The following is a 25,446-nucleotide window of genomic DNA, read 5'->3' as shown; positions in this document are numbered from 1 at the left end:
TGAGTCGAGATCGTACCACTACACTCAAATCTGGCGACAGAGAGTGAGATTTCGTAAACAAAACAAAACAAAACAAAACAAAAAAACTACATATTCTACTACCTATGAACAGGTTAACTAGCTCAGGCCAGGAGTACCAATAAGAGAGGTAGACCATTGGCCGGGCGTGGTGGCTTACGCCTGTAATCCCAGCACTTTGGGAGGCCGAGACGGGTGGATCACGAGGTCAGGAGATCGAGACCATCCTGGCTAACACGGTGAAACCCCATCTCTACTAAAAAATACAAAAAACTAGCCGGGCGAGGTGGCGGGCACCTGTAGTCCCAGCTACTCGGGAGGCTGAGGCAGGAGAATGGCGTGAACCCGGGAGGCGGAGCTTGCAGTGAGCCGAGATCCGGCCACTGCACTCCAGCCTGGGTGACAGAGCGAGACTCCGTCTCAAAAAAAAAAAAAAAAGAGAGGTAGACCAGAAGTCTTAGACTTACCTAATAGAGCTCTCAAGTCTCAAAAATAATACTTCTAAATTCAGTACTTACAAAGTAGTACTAGTACCCACTCTGCTGAACAGAGTTGTTTTTTCTTAAATAAATTTAGATAACTTGCATAAAATAACTGTAAAAAGAAAAAATATATTTTTTAAATGTTTATTATTAATTATACCCATTTTTTACATTCTATAAGTATCTTTAGAAATTTTTGTTTTCAGTCTGATTACTCCTCAACCACCTCTGATAATGTAGGCTACGAGAAGCTTCAGTAGATGTGTATGTCTCAATAGATGTGTATTCCACACATGCTGGTATAGTTGAACTAAGCCAAAAAGAAAGAGGAAACTGTGTCTTTAAAACCAAAGTTTGTTTTATAATCGAAAGGGAGACAATATATTATCTGGTGTCTGACTAAAATATTCTTAATCCCTGTATCATAGTGAAGAAGTATGGCTGACTTTACCTCATCTAGTAATTTTATATTGAATTAGCAGATATTCTGCTCAACAGTGTAAAGGCCACTACAGATATTGATTTAAGCTTCTAATGAATAGAACAAATGGAAGCTGTAAACTATTTTTCTTTGAAATTTCTCTAAGCTACCTAATAATTAAATGTACCTGAGATTTCTTTTTCTGTAGGATTCTAAATATGTGTGTTTGAAGACTTCTTAATTATTTCCCCACATTTTTAAAATTTTTTATTCGTATGTTTGCATTCAATAGTTAGAAATCTAATCAAACAGTTGATGGCATTTACAGCAGTGTAACACTGACTGTGGTACTTAGAAGCTTCGAGTCACAAGATCACACCTACACAAAGCAAACATTTTTTTCTCTCATTATGTTTATTACCACCAGGTGATTAGTGATTCACTGAGTTAAGCTTTTCCCATGTAAACCTTAAAGAGAAAAGTGAAAAAGAATTATTTGAATGTAGTTTAAAAATTAAAGGTATATATTAAATATAAAGATAAGTATGAGTATGAGTATTAACATTAAATTAATAGAGATGCATAATAGGGTTTCTGGTGCTGAAGAGACCATGATAAATAAGATAAATATTTCTTGCTGTCAGAGAGGCAAACTTCTAAAATGAAGGGTGACAAACAAAATTATTAAATAAATAAATTTAACAATATCATGTCGGATTGTGAAAAAGATTACAAAGCAAACAGTCAAGGTGATATGATAGGTGTATTGGAAATCAGGGGTCATTGGGTGGCACTTGACATATTCAGTAGGGGAAGGTGTTTTTGAGGAAGTAAACTGGAGTTAAGAACAAAGGGTGAGAAAGGGCCAGCCATGTGAAGAGCTGGGGAACAGCTTTCAAAGTAGAGGGAACACTACGTGTGAAGAACTTGAGGTGGGAAGAGTTTAGGTTTTTCAAGACCAGAAAGAAAATGAGTTTGCCTAGAGTCAGTTGAGCCTGAAGAGAATCATACAAGATGCATTAGGAGAAGTAGGCATGGACTACATTGCAAAACATGTCATTAAAAACAGTATCAAACTCCTAAGTATACATTTAGTGTTTATTCCATCAAAAATCACAACTGACATTTTTTATTTGTAAAATTAGAGTATATTTATCATTTTGCATTAAGTAGAATTATTTATCTTGTTCTAGCAAATATTTGTTGTGCACTTACTATATGCTAGACACTGTTTCATGTTCCAGGACTAGAATAATAAACTACAGAGACAGCAGCCTGCCCTCTTGGAACTTGCCTTTAATTCTCTTTCCTTGTTTATAGTGTTTTGAGTGCCGAAAGATGACAGCAGTAGCTTCCATGTTTCTCATTGCAGCTCTGTCCTGTTCCTGGTTCTAATTTTGCTGACAAAAGCCTTATGTGGATTTCACTAATCCTAGAAATTAACAGCTTCTGTACCCTCATAGGAAAAAAAAAAAAAAGCTTTCCTCTAGTGAAGTCAATTTTTGATTTTATAAGAACATAATTTCTTACTCTCTAAGAGACGACAGAAAATGATAGAATATGAAACTATCAATTGAGCTAACATCTGAAAAGGGATTACTTATGATGATAGCTATCCCCCAAAGTGGACTTCCATTCTCTTTGTAGAGGGGAAGGCATTCATTAATTCCTTGGTGTTACCTAATACGAATGTTTATATGATGCAGAGTAAGAATGGTAAGAATGACTCAGACTTCTTAAATAATCCAGCATTTTCTACCTTCCAAATAAATTGAAAAAAAAATGTCAGAAAATAGTTGTAAAATATAGACGTGGTAGTTTATAACTTTAGAGCCCTGTCTATAGACACCTCTCACTGAACGAATTTTTTAAATGACATTTTTAACTCCACCATTATATTCACATACTACTAGAAGTCTCAAATTGAGCTAATGTGAACAATAATATTTCAATTGTAAAACCAGTTTGATGAACAGGTGTGTTGTGAAAATTCGGAAGGGCTATAGATTGAGAGGTTTTCTTTTTTATTGTTGTTTTGGTTTACTTTTGATTGACACATAATAATTTTACATATGTAAAAATTGCAATGATCAAAGTTATAAATAATATATAATATATTACAAAATAGCTAGAAGAGTATTTTGAATGTTCTCACTGCAAAGAAATAATAAATATTTGTGATGATGAATATGCTAATTATACTAATTTGATTATACATTATATACATGTATGAAGACATTATTTTCAAGAGTTCACAGAACTAAAACTCTGGGAATGCAAGAAAAATGACTTGAGAAATGATAATTACAGGATGACAGTTGGCAATTTAAATAGCTATAAATAAATAAGCACAAAAATGAAATTATAATGGGCTTCACGGGTAAAACAGTAAAGTGCCATGACCTTTATGCAGGAAATGTAAAACTTTCCTGAGAGGTTTTCTTGAAAGTACATCACTTTAACTGCCCTAAAAGAGTTTGAGCAAGTTCTGTTATTTTGTTTATAGTTCTAGGTGTAAAGTGAAATAACTTTGATTTAGAAAGTCTGTACTGGAAGAATTTTCATATATATGAAACTTAACTTTGGAAAAGTCAAATATGATGCACAAAATGGCTCCAAGTGTAACTCATAGGAGGAATTTCTCAAATAACTTTAAGTATGATTTATATATATCATATATATATGTTTCATAATAGTTTTCATTTTATTTGTTTCTTCATTCCCTGTGGTTATAAAGGGGGATATGAGGTCACAGTGGGTCAAGAGTTTTATAGATGATTTGACAACAACTGTTCAATACTAGGAAAATAAAGAGAAGTTGAAATCATACATGTATTCATAATTAAAGTCATACTTCAGCAAGCTGGCTTTAAATATACATCATGTAATTCTTTTAAATCGGACCCTCTGAATCCATGACTGCCATGTCTTCATGAAGCTGTCCTTCCTCAATTCCCATCTGTTTTAAGGGTTCCACCCATGTTCTTCCTTAGCACCCTCAGTATTTACTCTATTTATGAATTTGTCATGCTGAATTATGGCATAATAAATAAGGCAAACAATTCTTGAGGTCTTATTATGTTCTAGTGCTGGGCTAAGTAAAATAGTATACTCTACCACATTATTAAATCCCTAAGACAAACAAATATCTGGGTTAGATTTTATCATCTCCATTGTAGACCAAATGAAACCTTCTTTGAGAAATTAAGAATCTTGTGCAAAGTCACATGGCTAGGAAATTCTGGAAATGGAATTAAACATGGAATTAAATCCCATGTCGGATCCATTTTACTTTAAAACCTCCTACTTCTATTTATTTGTCTACTTTTCTATTATATTGCAAATTTTTGTGAGGTCAAAGGACTTAGACTTTTATCACAGAAATTTCAGCCACTGTCCCTGAAACATGAAAAAAAAAAAAAGTGTAAAGACCAGCAATTAGAATTTTAAAAAATCTATTCCAGTGATTCTGTACTCTTAGAAATAAACGACACCTTCCTTGCAGTCTTATATTCAAGGAAGCTAATTTTCCTTATCTATTTGAATACTAACGACACTAATATGCCACAGTGAACATAAGAATGCCACAGACTTTAGAGTTAGCATCCGTTATTCACAAAGGATAAGCAGAATTAAAGTCTGGTTAACAAAAGGAATTATATTTCCTGAATGCTTGTAATTTAAATCTATGTGGTTGAGTTGTCTTTACAAGAAGCAAGAAACAAATAGGTAGCTCCACAGGCAGTTGGTAGAAGGCACTGGTGTCTATACAACTACATGCCCTTGGGTGTTTTAACCCAACTCTTCAGCTAACCTCTTGGATTACACTATTTTAAACAGATCAAGGAAGTGAGAACCATACCTTTTGAAGAAATAATTGCTATCTAAGCTATACATGCTTGGACTGCATTCATTCAGGCTTTGTGGAGCCTTTATTTGTGCACATTTTAGCAAGTTGCTCAACTTTCTGTGATTTATTGTTTTCACTTACTGAATGGGGATAAAGTAATAACTATGGTCATTTTAGAAGTTTATCTGCATTAAATAAACTTGCTACCAACACTGTAAGGTAGCGACTAATTATTTTTCTCATTTTACAAATGAAAAAAAGAGGTACAGTGAAATAAAGTAGTATTTAATGTGACAGAACTCATAAACAATGGAGCTTGGAACCAATGCCAGTTTACCAGACAAGGCATGCACAGATAGCCACCATAATTACACTATTTCAAAGGTTTCTGTGGAATAAAAAAGTAGTTTCCAAGAAATACTGATGTCTTGCTTCCATCCCCTGTACATTCTGTTTCATTTGTATGAAGTGCAACTCAGGCTTTGGAATTTTTCAAAGCTCCCCAGGTGATTTTAAGGTTCAAAGTTTGAAGCCAATGATATAAAGACTTTAGCAGAGAGCATGACACACAAAGTGAAGGTGATAAATACCATCTCTACTAATACTCCTATTATTATTAACGATATCATTAGAAACTGGTATGAAAGCAAAACAGGTGAATTATTTTTTAAATGACAAAATGTAAGGCAAGGACAAAACAAAACAACAAATTAAGTGGTATGTGGCCAACATGTTTTCCTGTTAAAAAGCTAAATTTTAAAATTGCTTTTTGTAAAAGATAAACTAAAAGAAAAGTGGATGCTCACAAAACAAACCAATGAAACAGTAATAGACCTGAAACTTGGCTTTTAGTTGGATTCTGTTTTCTGGTTTGAGTCAGAGAAAATCCACTTTGGAGCTTCCCACTTAAATAGCTGACTATACAGGGACAAAGCCTAAAATATTTATCAGGAATACAATCATTTCTCTCATGGTTCATATTTTTCATGAGCCTTGGAAGTTTTCTATAGTGATTACTGACTCATTATAGCTTTGCACAGAAGAAAATTTGCATTTAAGGAGCTCAGGCAATATTCAGCAGTTTCCTATCCTTATAACTGTCTGTAATATTTCTAAACTGTCCCACTGTGTCCAGAATTGGTTCCTTCTGGTGGGTTCTTGGTCTCACTGACTTCAAGAATGAAGCGGCAGACCCTCATGGTGAGTGTCACAGTTCTTAAAGATGGTGTGTCCGGAGTTTGTCCCTTCACATGTTCATGGTCTCGCTGACTTCAGGAGTGAAACTGCAGACCTTCATGGTGAGTGTTACAGCTCATAAAGATAGTGCAGACCCAAAGAGTGAGCAGCAGCAAGATTTATCACAAAGAGCGAAAGAACAAACCTTCCACAGCATGGAAGTGGACACGAAGGGGTCGCCACTGTTGGCTCAGGTGGCCGCTTTTATTCCCTTATTTGGCCCCACCCACATCCTGCTGATTGGTCCATTTTACAGAGAGCTGATTGGTCCGTTTTTACAGTGCTGATTGGTGTGTTTACAAACCTTTAGCTAGACATGGAGTGCTGATTGGTGCATTTACAACCCTTTAGCTAGACAGAAAAGTTCTCCCAGTCCTTACCCGATTAGCTAGACACAGAGTGTTGATTGGTGTGTTTACAAACCTTTAGCTAGACACACAGTGTGGACTGGTGCATTTACAATCCTTTAGCTAGACAGAGAAGTTCTCCAAGTCCCCCATGCGACTCAGGAAGTCCAGCTGGCTTCACCTCTCACCTGTAGAAAAGTATATAGATTTTGTTTGATCTCTCAATGTTTATTTCCGTCTTATGATTTTGTTGATAAGATTATAGATTAGTAAAACCTAATGCTTACAATGAATATACAACTGAGGTACTAGGCACAATTTCAAGTTACAGTGAGTTTCTCTCTGTCTCTAGTTTTTCATCCTTCAGCTGTGGCTTGCTTTAGGCAAAGGACATGTGGTTACTAATTTTAGTTTGTCATTACTTGAGTTTCCTAACGTCAGCTAGCTGTGGTGACTGGAAGGAAATGCATGGGTGCGTGAGTGTATTAGTCAGAACAAGGGAATTATTTTTCATCAATCAGCAGCCTTTGTTTACTTGTCCTAGGGATGACATAAAAATATTTTCATACAATCTATTAATTTTAACTTACTTTCACATTTAACGTTTGAAAACTCTGTACATAAAGTAAAAATAATATTGACAATTTTGACTCTGAAGAAAGAGTGAAAATATTAATATATTTTGCCCTTTTCCCTCTCTCTATGAGTCTCTATGACAGCTGAAAGGTATATCTAGCCTAATGCTGAAGCTACTGAATTTATTTTCAGGATATCTTAATACTGTCAGAATATATACAACTACAAAAATACAACTAACTCTATTATCATAAGTACCATGATTGACATTTCTGTCCACAAAAAGGTACATTATGTATCCATAATGTATTAGACAGAGCAAATGTATAAATTTCCCATGCAATTTTGTCATGAACAATATATGACCTAAAAACTAGGTTTCTTCAATTTGTTACAGTAAATGAATTCTAGCAAATCAGAATTTTCAGAGCATGAATATAATCAATGTATGCTTAGCTATTCTGGTTTAGAAAAGTCAACTCAATTATTTCCAGTGATTTAGACATCCCTTAACAAGAGAACATTTGGTTATTTAAACAGTATCACAATAAATTGTGAATATTGTATTACCTGGAAATTATGTTTTTAATATCTGATTCTATACACACGTATATGGAGTCAGATATACAACACAAGAGAATTAAATTTTCCATATGCAGAAGAAGCACATCAGTAGAAAAGCCAATGGTATTTTACTCTTTTACATGTTATGTACATGTTAAGAAAAATAACTTTCTCCTTTGGATTCATTGCTAAGACTTTGAACAGTGCTGCCAATTACTTTCAAATGTGAGAGAGGATATATATCTAGTTGGAATTCACCTGTAATTTAGCCTATAAAATGCAGACTTACAAATAAACATTAATTGTTGGTGTTTCCACCAGGCTGTAGTTTTCTAAACCATTAATTGACTTCCTAGTCACCAATGGATTTTGGTGATTTACAAAATAAAAAATAGACCAAGTGTGGTGGCTCATGCCTGAAATCCCAGCACTTTGGGAGGCCAAAGCAAATGGATTGCTTGAGGCCAGGACTTGGAGACCAGCCTAGACAACATAGTGAGATCCCATCTCTACAAAAAATCCAAAAATTAACCTGGTGCTGTGGCCCATGCCTGTAGTCCCAGCTACTTTGGGAGATTGAGGTGGGAGGATTGCTTGAGCCCTGGAGTTTGAGATTACAGTGAGCCATGATCTTGCCACTGCACTCCAGTCTGGGAGACAGAGTGAGACTCTGTCTCTAATAAATGAATAAATGAATGAATGAATGAATGAACAAAAGAATAAAAATGTACAGTGAATAAAGCAGTGGTATATTCAGGACATATATTCCTTATATGTCCTGTGCTTAACTACAGAGTCTGCTCTTTAATTTGCCAAGTTTGATCTACATTTATATTAAAATGAATTTTCTTTCCACCAAAGAAATCTAGCAGAACAATCTTTAAGAGACTCTACAAATTATGACATAAGTTTTAGTCATTATTCTAAGAGTGATTTGCTATTTGACCTAGCAAGAACATTAGTAATTCTGGTAGAACCTTGTTCTGACAATCTTCAAGAAGACATAGATGGCCCATTTGTCTTCATACTTTTCCCTGGCTCAAAGTACCTGGTGTCCATTCCTGAGAGCTGTCAGCCTATCTCACTTTCCTTTATATATACTATGCACTTAATCCCAGGCCATGTACTGAGGATAACTGCTATGCTTGATGACCTCTACAGTGGGCAATTACCTAGTCGGAACCTCTTTCAATTCCCAAAAGCTCTCCTTGTTTTCTTAGTCATTCTAGTATTATCTTATGTCAGTGAATTAACTCCTTCAGGAACATGCATATAGGAACTGCCAACCAAAGAGAGGAATTTCACTAGGTATGCAAAGAAAGGGGATATTAAAAGTGAAACAACCATATTGGATCAAGTACCTGAAACTTTTATTTTAAAGGTCACATAAGTGTTGAGGTAACTGGGGTAGTCTTGGAATGGCCAGGAAAGAAAATTAAGGCAACACAGAGAACCTTTCCAGAATAGGAAGTACTTTGTAGGAGAGTTAGTTTTGTTCAAGTGTGGCATAAATTGGAAGCCACCTTGACCCCCAACTATTTAGCAAAATGGCTGTGCTTTTGGAATATTGGCTGAGCATGAGTGTGTCAAGCAAAAATGACACAAACTAACAAACTGAGAGACCAAGTATGAGAAAACATGGTATATTGTACTGACATCTAGGTAAACCAAATCATTTTATCAATGTACAAGCATCTATAGAAAGTGTAGTGTCTGTTTTTAATAGATACATCAAGAAGCAGTGACTAAAACAATTGTCTCATTGTGGCCTCCAATCCACTCTTAACCCAATACAGCTGTGTCCCCCGCTCCCTTCTCTTCCATCCCTATCTACACAGTATGGAATCTGGGTCCACCATCACAACCATTTGCTTGTCAATACCTCCAAATTCCTTTCTTTTTTCTACATCCATTGGAGTCACAGGGAATGGCTGTAGGTATATAATCTCACAAATGTGCTTGTGGTATCCACTTGAGTTTTTTTTTTTAACTTTTTTGTTATTTTAATTGATGTATCATAATTATATACATTTGTTGGGTACAATGTGATGTTTTGTCTTGATATCTATACATGCAGTATAGAATAAACAAATCAATCTAATTAACATATCTCTTACCTTTCTTGTCAGTTTTTTGTGGCAAGACATTTGTATCTTAATCTCTTGGTTACTTTGAAATACACAATACATTACTATTGTGAATTCAATACTTCTTAACAATTCTACTATGTGTAGTGTGTTTACTTTCTCCCCTTTTGAAAACAACTGTTTTATACCTACTTTTCTTTCGTCAAACCACTAGCATGGTCTCCTAATTCATTCTGGCCTGAAAACCTAACCTCACACTTCATTGATAAAATGGAAGTTAATGGAAACAAACAAACAACAACAACAAAAATGCTACCTCATCTTCTCTTCACCACAGCCTGCACTTCTATTAAGATGAGTGAAATGTTCCCGCCCTATCATAGTGTAGTCCCTATTCTTCGGTTCTTGGCTTCATTTTTTTCTGTCTCCCGCACTTACCCTTAACATGCATTCTTTCTTTCTGCATTTCAACAAATCCTGATCCACTCGATATTTTATGGTCATGTATGGACACATTCAGGAATTATTTATCTTTAAAGTATTCCTCACATAACCTCATTTCTCCTTTCAGCTCCTACTCAATGTCTCGTCTCCCTTAGAGAAAACTCTACACTCTATATTCGTTATCTTCATTTTCGTCCACATTACGAAGTCTCACCACTCCACTAAAACATCCTTTTCAAGGTTTCCATGGTCATGGTGTTGCTTTATTAGCCATTGGCCACATCCATGTTCTTATCTTTATTGAAACTTAGAATTTGAAACAACTGAATACCCACTCTTTCTTGAAATATTCTGTCTTAGCTATTGGAATCCCCTGCTGTTGTAACGTTTTCTTTTTCCTTTCTTCCTTTACCACCTCAAACTGTTTATTTGCTCTATGTAGTAAAGAATTAACCTTATACAGAGAAATATCTGGCCTTTGCCCTACATTACCTTAAGGTGGTCTGTAGGCCCTTGGAATGTCCTGCCTTGATTAAAATGTCCTTATTTACCAGGGGGCCTTGGCCACTGGATAGTTTAAAAGTGTGATTTATAATGGAGGCTTTAAGCCCTAGAGGTATCTTCTCTGTCTCTAGAAAGGCTGGAGAGTGAAGGTCACCCATATTTGTAGTCAACCATGGAACCCCTCAGTAAAAATGTTGGATACTGAGGCTCAGGTGAGGTGCTGTGGTTAGTAAAACTTCATACATATTGTCACATATTGATGAGAGGCAACTTTCAGTAAGTTCTATGAGTAGTTCTAGAGAATTATCAAGTATAATGGTGGTTTGGTGAAACTCCTAAACATTCAGGTGATATTAGAAGTAAGGGAGGTCTTTTGGACTGTGCTTCTTCAAATTCTGCAGGCTCCTTCTCCTCTTTTTTGAGTAGTGGTGTGTTCTAGGGCTTGGTCCTAGACCCCTTTTCTCTAACTACAAACTCTCCCTATATGATTTCATGGAGTCCCGGATTTTCAAATGCCATCACAAATCAATATTTCTAGATCCAAATTTTCCCAAGGAGTTGGGGATTTATAATCATTCTCATTTGTAACATGTGTAAACATTGTTACACATCCCTCACAACTATCAGATTCCAGGATATTTTCATCATCTCAAGAAAAAACAAAACAAAACAACAACAACAACAACAAAACACATAACTACTAGCAGTCATTTCCCATTTTCCCCTCCCTGTAGGTTCTGGAAATTACTAATTTACTTTTTGTCTTTATGAATTTGCCTATGCTGGACATTTCATATAATTGGAATCACACAATATGTGCCTTTTTGTGTCTGGCTTCTTTCAGTCAGCAAACAGTTTTTGAGATACATCCATGTTTTACCATGTGTCACTATGTCACTCCTTTTTATGAATAAATCATAGTCCATTGTAGAAATATATCCATTTTGTTTCTCCCTTCATCAATTGATAGACTTTGGTTTATTTCCACTTTTCAGTTAACATGAATAAAGTTGCAATGACATTTGTGTACATATTTTGTGGAAATATATGTTTTATATATCTGACTGTGGAATTGTTCAATCATATGGTGACTCTATGTTTAACTTTTTGTGAATTTGTCAAAATGTTTTTCCAGTTGGCTGTACCATGTTACATTCCAATGAGCAAGGTATAAGAATTTTAATTTCTCCACATTTTCACCAACACTTGAATTTTCCGTTTTTATTATAGTCATTATGAATTATAGGAAGCAGTATTTTACTGTGGTTTTGATTTGTAGTTTTCTAATAATGAATAGTGTTGAGCATCTTTTTATGTACTATTGGCCATTTGTTTATCTACATTGAAATAATATCTTAATCCTAAGCCCATTTTTAATTATTCATCTTTTACTGTTGAATTGTAAGGATTCTTTTTATATTCTGGATGCTAGATACATATCAAATATATGATTTGCACATATTTTCTCTCATTGTCTGAATATGTTTTTACCTTTTGAACAGTGCTATTGAAAAGAAAAATGGGTTTCTTGATTTTGAGAAAGTCCAATTAACCTATTTTTTCTTTCGTTGGTAAATTTAAAGTCAGGAATATTTATTTCTGTATTTTTCTTCAAAAAGTTTTACACTTCTAGTTTTTACGGTTAAGTCTTTTATCCATTTTGATTTAATTTTTTTGTATTATGTGAGATAGGAGTCTAAATTCACCCCTTTGCATGTTGATAACTAGTTGTCTCAGCATCTTTTGTTGAAAAAACTATTATTTCATCTTGAAATCTCTTTGTATATTTGTTGAAAAACAATTAACCATAGGTGTATGGCTTAATTTCTGGCCTTGATTCTTTTAATCAATCTATATGTCTATCCTTATGTCAGTGTCACAGAAGCTTGGTTATTGTAGGTTTGTAGTAAGTTTTAAAATTAGGCAGAATGAGTCCTCTAATTTTGTTTTTCTTTTAAAAAAAGTTCAGACACTTCTGTGTCATTTCAATTATCATGTTGCTTTTAGGACCAGCTTGTCAATGTCTGCCAAAAGAAGGAGGGGAAGTTTGGATAGAGACCATCTTGAAATTGTAGGTTAATTTTTAGGTTACTGCCATTTTAAAAATATTTGGGCCTCAAATGCTTGAATGCATAACATATGCATTTATTTATATTTTCTTTTAATTTCTTTCTGTAATATTTATAGTTTTCAGTGTACAGGTTTTCATTGCCTTTGGTAAATTTGTTCCTAAGTATTTTATTCTTTTTGCTACTATTGTAAATTTTTATCTTCATATAGTTCATTCGTAGAATATAGAAAAACAACTGTTTTTGTACATTGATAATCTTTTCTGTAACCATCCTAAACTAATTTATTAGCAATAATAAGAGATAGTTTACTATAGTATTTATTGTTCCCATCTTAATGTCCAACTGATTAACTCTCACTTATATGTGAGAACATGCAATATTCAATTTCCTGTTCTTACATTAATTTGCTTAGGAAGATAGCCTCCAGCTGCATTCATATCACTGCAAAGGACATAATTTCATTTTTTTTTTTTTATGGCTGCACAGAGTTCCTTGGTGTATATGTGCCACATTCGTTATCCGTTGTACTGTTTATGGGCCCCTAGGTTGATTCCATGTCTTTGCTATTGTGAATAGTGCTGTGATAAACATACAAGTGCATAGGTCTTTTCGGTAGAATGATTTATTTTCCTTTGTGTATATACCCAGTAGAGGGATTGCTAGGCTGAATGATAGCTCTGTTTTAAGTTGTTTGAGAAATCCCTCAACTGCTTTCCACAGGGGCTGAACTAATTTACATTCCCCTAACAGTGTATAAACATTCCCTTTTCTCTGCAGCCTTGTCAGCATCTTCTTTATTTTTTTCCTGACTGTTTATTAGTAGCCATGGGAGTGATGTAAGTTGGTATCTCATTGTGGTTTTTATTTGCATTTTTCTAATGATTATTGGTATTGAGCATTTTTTTTTTCAAATGCTCGTTGGCTGCTTGTAAATCTTCTTTTGAGAAAATGTCTGTTTATGTCTGTATATCTTTTTAATGGGATTGTTTTTTGTTGAATTGTTTAACTTCCTTATACATTTTGGATATTAGACTTTTGTTGGATGTATAGTTTGCAAATATTTCCCCCTTTCTGTGGGCTTTCTGTTTGCTGTGTGAATAGTTTCTTTTGCTGTGTATAAGCTCTTTATTTAGTTAATTAGGTTCTACTTGTCAATTTTTGTTTTTGTTGCAATTGCTTTTGGGGATTTAGTCATAAATTATCTACCATGGTCAATGTCTAAAATGGTATTTCCTATCTTTTCTTCTAGCACTTTTACAGTATAAGGTCTTACATTTAAATCTTTATTTCATCTTGAGTTAATTTTTGTATATAGTAAACGATAGTGATCCAGTTTCATTCTTCTACATATGGCTAGCCAGTTATCCCAACACCATTCATTGAATAGGGAATCTTTTCCTTTTTTATTATTTTTGTTGACCTTATTGAAGATAAAATGGCTGTAGGTGTGTGGCTTTCTTTCAGTGTTCTGTATTGTATTGCACTGGTCCATGTATTTGTTTTTTGAACCAGTACCATGGTATTTTGGTTATTGTAGCCTTATAGCATAGTTTGAAGTCAAGTAATGTGCTGACTCTGGCTTTGTTGTTTTTGCTTAGGATTGTTTTGCCTATTCAAGATCTATTTGGTTCCATATAAATTTTAGAAGAGTTTTTTTTTCTAGTCTCTGCAAAATGATATTGGTATTTATAGGAATCACATTGAACCTGTAGATTGCTTTGGAGAGTACGGCCATTTTAACTATATTAATTATTCCAATCCATGAGCATGGGATGTTTTTTCATTCATTTGTGTCATTTTTGTTTTATTTCCCTAGTGTTTTGTAGTTTTCCTTGCAGAGATCATTCACCTCCTTGGTTAGATGTATTTCTAGGTACTTCATTATATTTTGTGGCTATTGTAAATGGGATTGTGATATTATTTGGCTTTCAACTTGAATGGTATTGATATATAGAAATGCTACTGATTTCTGTATGTTGATTTTTTATCCTGCAAACTTTACTGAAGTCGTTTATCAGTTCCAGGAATCTTTTGGCAGTCTTTAGGGTTTTTTAGGTATAGAATAATATCATCAGTGAAGAGAGGTAATTTGACTTCTTCCTTTCCTTGTTAGGTGCCTTTCTTTCTTTCTCTCACCTGATTGTTTTGGCTAGGACATCCCGTACTATGTTAAATAGGACAGGTAAGTGTGGACTTCCTTGTCTTGCTCCAGTTCTCAAGAAAAATGGTTTTAGCTTTTGTGTATTCAGTATGATGTTGGGTATGGATTTGTCCTAGATGATTCTTATTATTTTGAGGTATGATCTTTCAGTGCCTAGTTTGTTGAGGTCAAAATATTTTCTAATGTTCCCTTTTATTTCTTATTTGACTCAAAGTCTTTTAAGGATTGTGTTTTTAATTTCCACATACCTTGGAATCACCCAACTGTCTTTTGGTTATTGATTTGTGATTTCTTTTCACTATAGTTGGAGAATAGACTTTCTATAATTTCAACATTTTAAATTGATTGCGATTTGATTTATAGCATAAACTAGCATGTGATAAAAGTTGGAGAAAGTCCACTTCCACTTACGAAGAATGGCTAGTCTGCTATTGGTGGAGTCCTTCAATATTTAGAACAAAACCTCTATACTAAATTCCCAAACACTATTTACATCTACAGTGCTCTGTATGCTCAGGATACTGCCTATGTCTCGTCTTATACAGAATTCTTCCCCTTTTTCACTAGTATCTGTTGATATTAGCACCTTATTTCTGTTCCTAAAATACCCCCAATTCCCAATTCAAGGTCTTATACTTGCTATTCCGTCTACCTAGCATATTAAAAAACACAAATTAATGATGTTCCCATGCTATATATTTTGATAATAGCATCGTTTTATTTAAGAAATTATGTTTTTATAATTCTCATTTTACATATAAGAAAACTGAGCTCTAAAGACATTCATATATTTGTTCAATGTCACATACTAAAAATCTCTGAGAAAAACTGAAGAGTTAATACATATTATTTCAAAATATGCCTAATGTTTCTTGTATATGACATCACAGTGTCAGGATTCAAACCATGTGTGTTTGATTCCAGAGCCCAAACTTTTATCAGTGTCCAATTTTGCTACATTAGTATAAATGCCAAATAAAATGATAGATGGAATACTTATTTGTACAATTTAAAGTTCTTTAGATAGTCTAAATAAGTGATGGATGGATAGGCAGTAAGGAATACTTTTATTTAACTTCCAATCTTCTGGCACGTTCTTCTCCTTGAAAATTTTGCAGAGAGATATATATATATCAATGTACTTCTTTCTTACTACATCCTTTGCACACATTTTTCTCATTGTTTCAAATGTTGTTGTAAAAATGGAACAAATCTTTACTCATTCTTCAAGTCTCAGCTCAAATTCCTCCTCTGTGAAGCAGACAGAATCCCATGGATAGATTTAGAACATTTTTCTCTGATATTCTTATTACATTCTGTACCCATATCAATAAAAGTATTATAATATAATTGATTGATTAAAAGCACAGACTCTGGGAATCGAGTTCAAATTCAAATTCAGCCACTTATTAACTATGTGACTTTGGGCAAGTATCTTAAATATTTTGTGCCTCAGCATTCTCAGTTGCAAAATGTGAGAAATGATAGCATGGATCTCCTTAAACTGTAAGTAATATGATGCATTTAAAGTTACTTAGAACAGTTCCTGGCAATTGGAAAACATGAAATATTACCTCTCTTTATATATGTTTATTATACACACAGATTATATTAATATATTTATAATTTTTTATTATTGCTACTATATACATGTAAGCATTCCTACTAGTTATATTACTTACTTTTTGAAGGCAAAAATGGCATTCTTTTTTTTTAAACCATAGTTCATCTCTCATTATATGCACACAATAAAAATTAAATATTAAATAAAAAACTACTTCTGTCACCAGTTATGCAAAATTAGACAAATGACGGTTTTATATTTATGAAAAGTATTGTTTTAGAAAAAGTGGTTTCTCTTCTCTTTGCACCTTAAATGTCTCGCATAACTTTAAGAAAGCTCTTAGGTCATCTGCACCCGAAAATGCACATTCACTAATAAGCATATATATATGTATGTGCATTTTCAGGAAGATATGTCATAAGAGTTTGTTGTGTGTGTGGGTGCGTGTGTGTGTGTGTGTATACATTTCACCTACAATTTTATAGTTTCACAAATACCCTTAAGACAATTTATGGAAACTGTGGAGTTCCTCTGACTATATTGTTCAGAAACCTAATCTAGCCACTGTCTCTTTATTTTCTGGGTAAAACTGTGCTAAGTCAGCTTTAAGACCATGAACTCCTTTTTCCCAAATCCCCTTTACTGTGTCCTTGGGAGCTACAATGAAGTAAGTAAAATGACATCCATTAATCTTAGGAAGTCATTTTGGTCACCTACAATGATGGACAGATTCAAAGGAGTCTGGCACGTTCCAGCTTAACTTTACTCTCCTTTGCTCTGCCCCCAGCTTTTCTTCCCAACTATTGACTCTGCTGCCCAACAGTGAACTCAGCCCCATACTCTTGTCTATAAGCCCGAAGACTTCGTACCTAAACTGAGACAACTACTTCCTTCATATCTTGCCACATCTTCTTGCCAGTATGAATTTGATGCCTCAACATGCTAGGTTACTTACATTTACCTGCAAGCTGCAACTTACCCCCCGTACCAAATTTTCTGGAAGATGGGTTAGTAATTTCTTCTCTGTTCCTCCACCCCTGGTTTTCAGTCTTTCAGTAACAAAGCTCTCATTTCCATAATGCTCACTGTGCTCTGTTTCTCTAAGTACACTCTGATGATATATTCCTCAAATTTCTGGTATTTCATGATTACATAATCTCTGAAATTTCTTCATTTATTTCTAATGGACTTTATGTGGTGAAGCCTTGAAGATATTTCACTAAAAATATAGTTCTTTTAAATAAAGTGATTCTGCAAAAATGGCGTATGGAAGGCATGATGAGAAGAAAGGAAATAGGTAATTTCCCCAAATAATACAATTTTATAGCAGCCTATAATTGAGGAAAACTCTTTGTAATGTATCTTTTTCCTATTTCTGGTAAATTTACTGTGACCTGTAAATGCTGGCTCAACTGTTATCGCCTTTAATTTTTAGAATGCTAATTTCGGCTTGCAAGCATAGACTCATTACAGGCATTAGCTAGTAATGGACTCAACTTGACCTTAGCTAGAATGTTTGTTTTAGTTACTATATGTACTTAATCATATTTAAAAAAACAAAGAATCTAGATTAAAATTTAGCTATGTTTGCCAACAAAAATGCAATGAATGTGACTTTTTTATGTAAACAGACTTTATTTAAAAATTTGCCTTATAATAATGCCTCACATTCAATAGTTGCTGATAACATATGAATTTGTTCCTTGAAGTGAATAGCAGGATATTTTTCTAAAAGCTGTTTAAGTGCATTAATAAGACGAAATATTGCTATTATTTTTTATGTAAAATCAGGTCCATTTTGCCTTGTTTTTCAACTTGCCTGTTAATGAACTCTGAAAGCATTTTCATATTAGTAATTTGCTTCTAAGATCCTGTCCTCTTGTGACTTTTGTTCTGTTGATCACCTTTGATCTCTGGTTTTCCTGTATTTATCACTACTTGTTTTAAAGGAATTGTAATCACAGACCTTGAACATAAGCTGATAATGATGAAAGATTGTCTAAAACTAGTGTGTTAAAAAGCTGATTAAAAATAGCTCTTGTATTTTACTTGTAATAAAAAAAGCTTATAATTAATGTAAATAAAAGTTACAATATTTATAATTTAATATAAATATTAGTTGAATATAGTTGTATGAAAAATGAAAACTTTTAAAATAAAATCTAGAATATAATGACAATAAAATAGAATAGTGGACATGTAGTTTTTCAAATTCCTTCTTTCAAATCATTTTTTAAATTAAAATCTGTATTTTTAATTTTTAAGACTTAAAAATCATATCTCATCTCAGTGACATGACTTTTGTTCAGCTGTCTTACCTTTTTCTCCAAGTTATATTACTTAATCCCCTATTTTTGACACCAATTGACCATTTTAGGAAAAAGCCATTCTAATTACTTTAGAGTTTCTAGTTTGCCTATTTTAGTTAATGTCATATGAGGTATGACTAATGTCTATTTCCAAATTAAAATGACTCATAGAAATTTATTATGTTTCTTCTACTTATTGCATAAAATGCTGCCTTTTTGTGTATGTTAACTTGGAAATTTCACAATTGTTTAATTTTGCTCCTGGATTAAAAAAGAAAATATAGAAATATACCTGCATCTAAGATGTTATTTAATAACTTAATAAGTCCTATGACATATATAATTATTCAAAAGATTTATAAAAACTAATTTCCTATGTATGTTTGGTACTTGGAATCCTGATTTATCTATATAAATTATAATCAGTGCTTTATCAATGGAAAATTTAGATTATGACAAAGAATTCCAAAAAGAGATAATGTTGCTTGGATTCTGACAGAAAAACAAATCAAGTATGAATCTAAATTCCAATACCAAAGCCTCCATGTGTGACCCTAGGAAATTACTTAAATTTTTCTAACCTTCCATTCTCTCCACTATAAAATGGAGACCAATAAAAGAAATGATAAGATGAAATAATAAATAGAAAATTAATAAATGGTACCTGTTTTGCTACTGCTTCCCTAACAAAACATAACAAAGTGAGAGTCTTAAACAACAGAAATTTATGTTCTCACAGTTTTGGAAGTCTAAGATCAAGGTGTTGACAGGTTTGGTTTCTTTTGTGCCCTTTCTCCTTGATGTACAGATGGCCTCATTCTCACTGTGTCCCTACATGGTCTTTTCTCTGTGTCTGCGTAGCTCTGATGTCTCTCTGTGTTCAGATTTCCTCTTGTTGTAAGGACACACCAGACTGAACTGCAACCCACATTAATGGCCACATTTTATTGCCTCTTTAAAGGCCCTATCTCCAAATGTGGTTTCAACATATGAATTTTGGAGGATGCGTTTCAACCCATAACAGTAACTAACTGATTGTTTTTTTAATCTTGATAATGTAAGTGTTATCTTAGGAACTGTGTAAACATGTAGGTTCCCACTTCCATTCAAGCCTGTTAAATCAGAATCTTTGTAACTGGAGCCTGATTTGTTCCTGGCACAGGATAGTCATACGTATGCATGTCTGTGTATATGTATGCAATAATTAATTAGTGTTTTTATAGTAGTATTAGTCTTAATTGTAGTGGTTTTGTGGTAGATGGCAGGATTTTTATTTTAGAGTTCAATTGAAGTTTAGAGTTCAATTGAAGTTTAGTTGAAGGGACAGCCTCTTGGAAAGTTACATAAAGGGATAGTGTTGCATAGTTGTTACAGATAAGTCAGACTCTCTTTTCCATTGTTGATATAACAAATTACCGCAAACTTAGTAGCTCAAAAGAATACCCATTTAATGTATCACAGTTGTGTAGGTCAGAAGTCCAGGTGGACTTGACTGCATTTTCTCTCTATTCACACTTTCACAAGGCCCAAACATGGGACAGCCAGACTGGGCTCTTATCTTAAGACCTGAGGGAAAGAATCTATTTCCAAGATCATTCAAGTGGTTGGCATGATCCATTTCCCTGTGGCTTTAGGTCTCAGGTTGTTGGTCCTTGCTGACTGTCTTCTGGAAGTTAACTTTCTGCTTCTAGAGGCCATCTCCCTCATTCTTTCTCACTCGGTCCCCTCCATCTTCAATCCAGCAACAAAGCACCAAGTCCTTCTCATTTTTATAATCTTCTCTGCCACCAGCTGGGGAAAACATTCTGCTTTTATAGATATTCATGTGATTAGATCAGGGCCCATCCAGCTCCTCTTACCATATTAAGGTCAAATGTACCATATAACACAAACTAATCACAGGGTGATATTTCATCATATGAACAGGTTCTCAGGATTAGCGTTTAACATCTTTAGATGACATTTTCAAAATTTCTGACAACAATACCAACTTTTAAGGCAAGCCCATTTGATCCAATTTTCTAGTTCTTGCAGAATCACTTAATAGTTTTGTGACACTTAACTCTTTGACTTGTCTCCTCCTGTAATTTTTATCTATAAAATTTTGTTTATAATAATAGCATTTATCATGGATAAATGACATGATACGTGCAAATCTTTGGTTTACATAAGGCCTGTTAAATAGCCTGTGCTAAATAACTTGTCATAGTTGCTGCTGCTGTTGCTATTGTTATGGGTTTTACTATTGTATATGCTGCTCTGGGTAAATTGTTCATCATACTATAGGCATAATTACAGAGGAACTAAGGCTTAAATAAGGAAGAAATCTTAAATATTTTATTCCACCATTTTTAGTAGGAATTTTAATATAGGAAAATATAGAATATAATAAACATCTATGTACCCACTAAGTGGAATTAGCAAATGTTAATATACTGTCTTGTTTCTTTAAATGATTTTCATAAAAGAAATTAAATAATGTGGGATTTCTCTTTGTGCCAGTACTTAGGCCTGTTTGACTCTTTATTGCTTAAGAAAGAATCACAATATGTACATGATGTTCAATATGTACCTCCCTGGGTATATTTTAATATTTTTACTGGATGTAAGTAGCATGTCTGTGGCATTACATTATTTTAGAAATGTTAATCTACAGTTATCATTTGAAGCTTTCTTTTATACGTTAAACATTAGAGTTTCAATATTTCTCCAAATAGAAGAAATAACTCTAGTAGACAACACAAAACATTTTAATGACCTAAATGTAAAGAAGTAGTTTTTAAACATGATGTTAAAAGCAAAAATAATAAAATATTGATAAATTAGGCTAAATCTAAAACTGTTTTAAAGAACAAAATAATGTTCAGAAATAAGGGTCAGACATGAAGACACGTGAAACATCTGTAGCAGACAAGGGTTTAGTATAGAAAACACATTCATGAATAAATAAAAACAAATAAAAAACCCAGTAGAAAAATGAGTGAATATATGTACTGGTGATTCTCTCAGACTTTGGTAATGGAGAGCCTGAGTTTAGTTTGGAGTTGCTAGTCTGAACAATTAGTAGACACTATAAGTAGGTCTCCACTGGGGCCTGCTACACTCAGCCCTACTACAGAAGTCATTCCTTTGGGAAAGGGCCAAGTTTCTCAAACACGAATATGTATGTGGATCTCCAAGGATATTAGCACCAGTTCATCTAGCTAAGCTCAGTGAACATTTATGTGAACGATCATTACTTAATATGTGTTATTGGATAGATTATTTGAAAGCAACATTTTTGGAGAATAAGCCTAAGAAGATACTTTTGTTTTGTTTTGTTTCTACATGGAAAATGAAACCAGGAAAGATATCATGCTTTTCAGAGACTGTATCTGGAATCAATGTCCTAGCATAGCACTTATTGGGCATAGAGCCTGTTGGATGCTAGGAAGAGACAGAGGGAGAAGAAAGAAAGAATGTCAGGAAAAGATAAGAAGATGTTACAGAGAGAATCTTGCAATTTAGTTTAAAGCAGGTCTTAAGTTTTCTGTAGGGAAAACATTAATTTCTCATCTTTTGCTTCCACTTTTAATTAATTGCTGTTCTTATTATAAAACCATCCTAGTGTCCATGGCAGGTTGGTAGGTGGTGGGGAGTAACATAGGTCATTTCACTTTTTAAAAGTCTAATTTGAGGCAGACAGCATGCCAGGGTCCAACTATCTCTGTGTTTTAAATAATTATTGGGAGTGGTGAATGATTTTTGCTAGTAACTCCTTGAATCTAAAAGGACATGAAATGACCATCTAATTTACATCTCTAATCTTAGACAGGATGCAGGTCATTGCAAGACGTCACAGGCTGCCTTTAGATCTGCCCCAGTGTCCATCAACCAACCTACATAGACAAATCCTTCCTTATGTTTAATGTACCTCTTTCATTTCATTTTATTCTTTCTGACATCAGTAAAGATGTCAAACCAAAACCATTTTGCTTCTTTATCACTTGTGTGTGTGTGTGTGTGTGTGTGTTTGTGTGTGTGTGTGTGTGTGTGTGTGTAGAATTGCTTGGTGTTCTTTAAGATAATTATTGCCAGCTGAGGTTTGTTCTTGCTGTTACTATTGTTTTGTCAAGGAATACATGGATTGTGGCCTAGTATAGCCGGTCCCTAAAATTTAGTGCTAATGGTATACACTGCCCAGGCAACTAAACCATGTCTCAGAACACAGTGATCCTCCCACGTTGACCTCTCAAAGTGTTTGGGTTACAGGCATGTGCCACCACGCTCTACTCAAACTTGCTTTTAAAAAGCTTCCCATCAGCTTCAAGAGAGAATAATTTGCTACTTCTCAGAAAAAGCAAATACATTATCAATATCAAATAATTTTATCTGACCTGAGAATGCAGAAAACCTCTCCATCTAATGACATCAGAATAAGGTAAAAGAAATAGCTCTCTGTGGAAAGATGGTGCATTATTTTAGCCCACTTTCCACTGGAATTACAGTTTTGGAAATTAGCCTCTCATTGGTTCTTTCTTTGGACAAAAAGTCTAAAAGTCAGGTGAAATTCTGTAGGCATTCACATACAAATTAGAGGCTACCAGGACTCCTCAGGAATTTCTGTCTTCCTGGAGGCAAAAAGGCCTTGGAAGTCATATCTATATGTTTTATATAATTGACTGATGTGCCCTCTGCATTATAGAAGAGAATGGTGAGAGGTCCTATTATTAAAAAACACAAAGTTATATGCATGTGAAATTAAGCAGTTGGTAGAGGGGCATAAACAGATGCTTTCATGCCACCCTGCAAACTTATGGCACTTAGTTCTCTAAATATAACTGGGCTGTGCTGACAGATTTTTCTGCTTTGGAGGTGAGGACCTGGACAGTCAGAGATGTTTAAACACACAGGCTGCTCAGTTTGCATGTCCTGGTTAAATGTCTATCAAAAGCTTTAGCACCTAGCAGCTATGACTCAGCAGAGAGGTTGTGCTATAATGAGCTGAGATTTATTACCAGATAACACTAGGGTTGCCTATGTTCATTAAAAAATAGTGACAGAATGCTACACAAAAACTCACAGCTCCAGGAACTGGGATTCGTTTTTATATGTGTTCTGTTTAACATTTGATCCTGCAAAACTGTAATTTAGAGATTATTTTTCCAGTTTCATAGAAGATACATGTAAGAGAGATTGACTAACTTTCCAAATTTACATAGCTAGTGAATGGCAATGTTTAGATATAAGAACTATGAAGCTCTTGATGCCACGTTTTAAAGCTCTATATTGCTTATAAATACAGATTGCTACCAAAGTACAGAAGGAGAATAGGACTTAAAGTCTTGGTGGTCAGGGACACTTTCCCAACAGAAGCAATATATACATTAAGACATAATGAACCATAATATCTAAGGTAAAAGAGAGGGAAGGAAAAAATAATACTTGGTGGAGAGAAACATCACATGCTACATTCCATAGGTGGGTAAGACCATGGGGGTTTATCAGAATTACAAGTACTCATTATATAACTGCATGACACTGGCAAATTAAGTAGTAGCCAGATCATGAGTGATTGGCTTTATGCCCAAGGAAGAGGAAGTCCAAGGAAGAGGAAGAAGCAGAGCTAGTAATGGACGTGTTTATATTAGTGATCCTGGCAGAGGCCAGATGACTTTTATGTCAATGACTACAGTAATCAGCATTGGTTCATACTGAAGAGTTGACTTTTCTGGATGCTATGGAGCACAAAAATAGCAGCAACAACAGCTGAAAGAGGGTGCAGAAGATGAATTTTGACAGGCATCCCACACCTGGGCTGGTAGGAAGGAAATAGCAGCATAGAGACGGTAGCTCCCAGGCTGGAAAGGAATGGACGGTTGTTAAATGAGATCCGTGTTTATAGAGGTTTACTGAACACAGACATGAACTAGCTCTGACTGATCACTTGGGAAAGATGCCCACTCAAAGTGTGAATTAGTGTGATTTAATATGCTATTAACATAAATGAAGGTATCCTCCACATTGTTTTTCCCCTGGTAAATAAAAAAAAAATTAGACAACTGGAGAAAGGAATAAAGATGATTTTTTTAGTGACTTACACAACATGACCTCTTTCATTATACTTGGTTCAACACTTCTAGAGTGATTCAACCGCAGATCTATGAAAAAGATTCTTGGAAAGATTATCACAGCTAGAGTATAAAGCAGACTCCCAAGTAGGAGTTTGATCGAAGGGAGAGGAGACTGGGAACTTTTCTGCATTTTCACAACTGTATTCCAGAAGTTAAGTTACAAATGACTCCATTAATCACATGAACTTTAACTGGCATGGAAATCAGGCATACCTTATGTGGGTCATTGACTTGTGAAAAATAATAATTTCCTTCATTAAAGCTCATCCAACTGTCATCTCTTTTTCTTTTCTAGCAACATTTAACAGCAGTAAAGCAGACTTTTACCACTTATTCCTGACTTACATTGACAACCTCCAAACTTGTCCTTCTCAACTTAAGTTTTTCCTCTCTAATCTACACAACAAACATTTATCCTCCCATTCCACCAAATTGCACTTACCACTCTATTGAAACTTTATTTAATGGCTCCTCCTGGTATACAAGATAGGCTTAAACATAACTTAAATGACATAAATAGGTCTTGATCATGACCTCTAACTACTCCTTGAAATTTATTTCCCATCACTCTTCCAAGAAAATACTCTGCTCTAGTAAAACTAGTTCATGCATTGCTTCTTCATATGTATAGTTATGAAGCAGAGGTTAAGGCCTTTACTGTCTTGTACACCCATAGCCTTCTTCTGAGCAGTGTCCAA

At 34.3% G+C, this 25,446-nt stretch overlaps 1 long non-coding RNA gene across 1 annotated transcript in view; it reads right to left on the bottom strand.

Moving 5' to 3' along the window:
• Nucleotides 1–720: 720 nt before the first annotated feature.
• LOC144334599 (uncharacterized) overlaps nucleotides 721–25,446 on the bottom strand; it is a 75,557-nt gene continuing 50,831 nt past the window's right edge. The window contains exon 3 of the long non-coding RNA XR_013404562.1: nucleotides 721–6,542. This is a non-coding gene — a long non-coding RNA (uncharacterized LOC144334599). The remainder of the gene's footprint in view (nucleotides 6,543–25,446) is intronic.

This window comes from Macaca mulatta, chromosome 14 (genome assembly GCF_049350105.2).
Source record: "Macaca mulatta isolate MMU2019108-1 chromosome 14, T2T-MMU8v2.0, whole genome shotgun sequence".
In the NCBI taxonomy this organism is placed as follows: domain Eukaryota; kingdom Metazoa; phylum Chordata; class Mammalia; order Primates; family Cercopithecidae; genus Macaca; species Macaca mulatta.
This window is presented reverse-complemented; position numbering and strand designations above follow the sequence as displayed.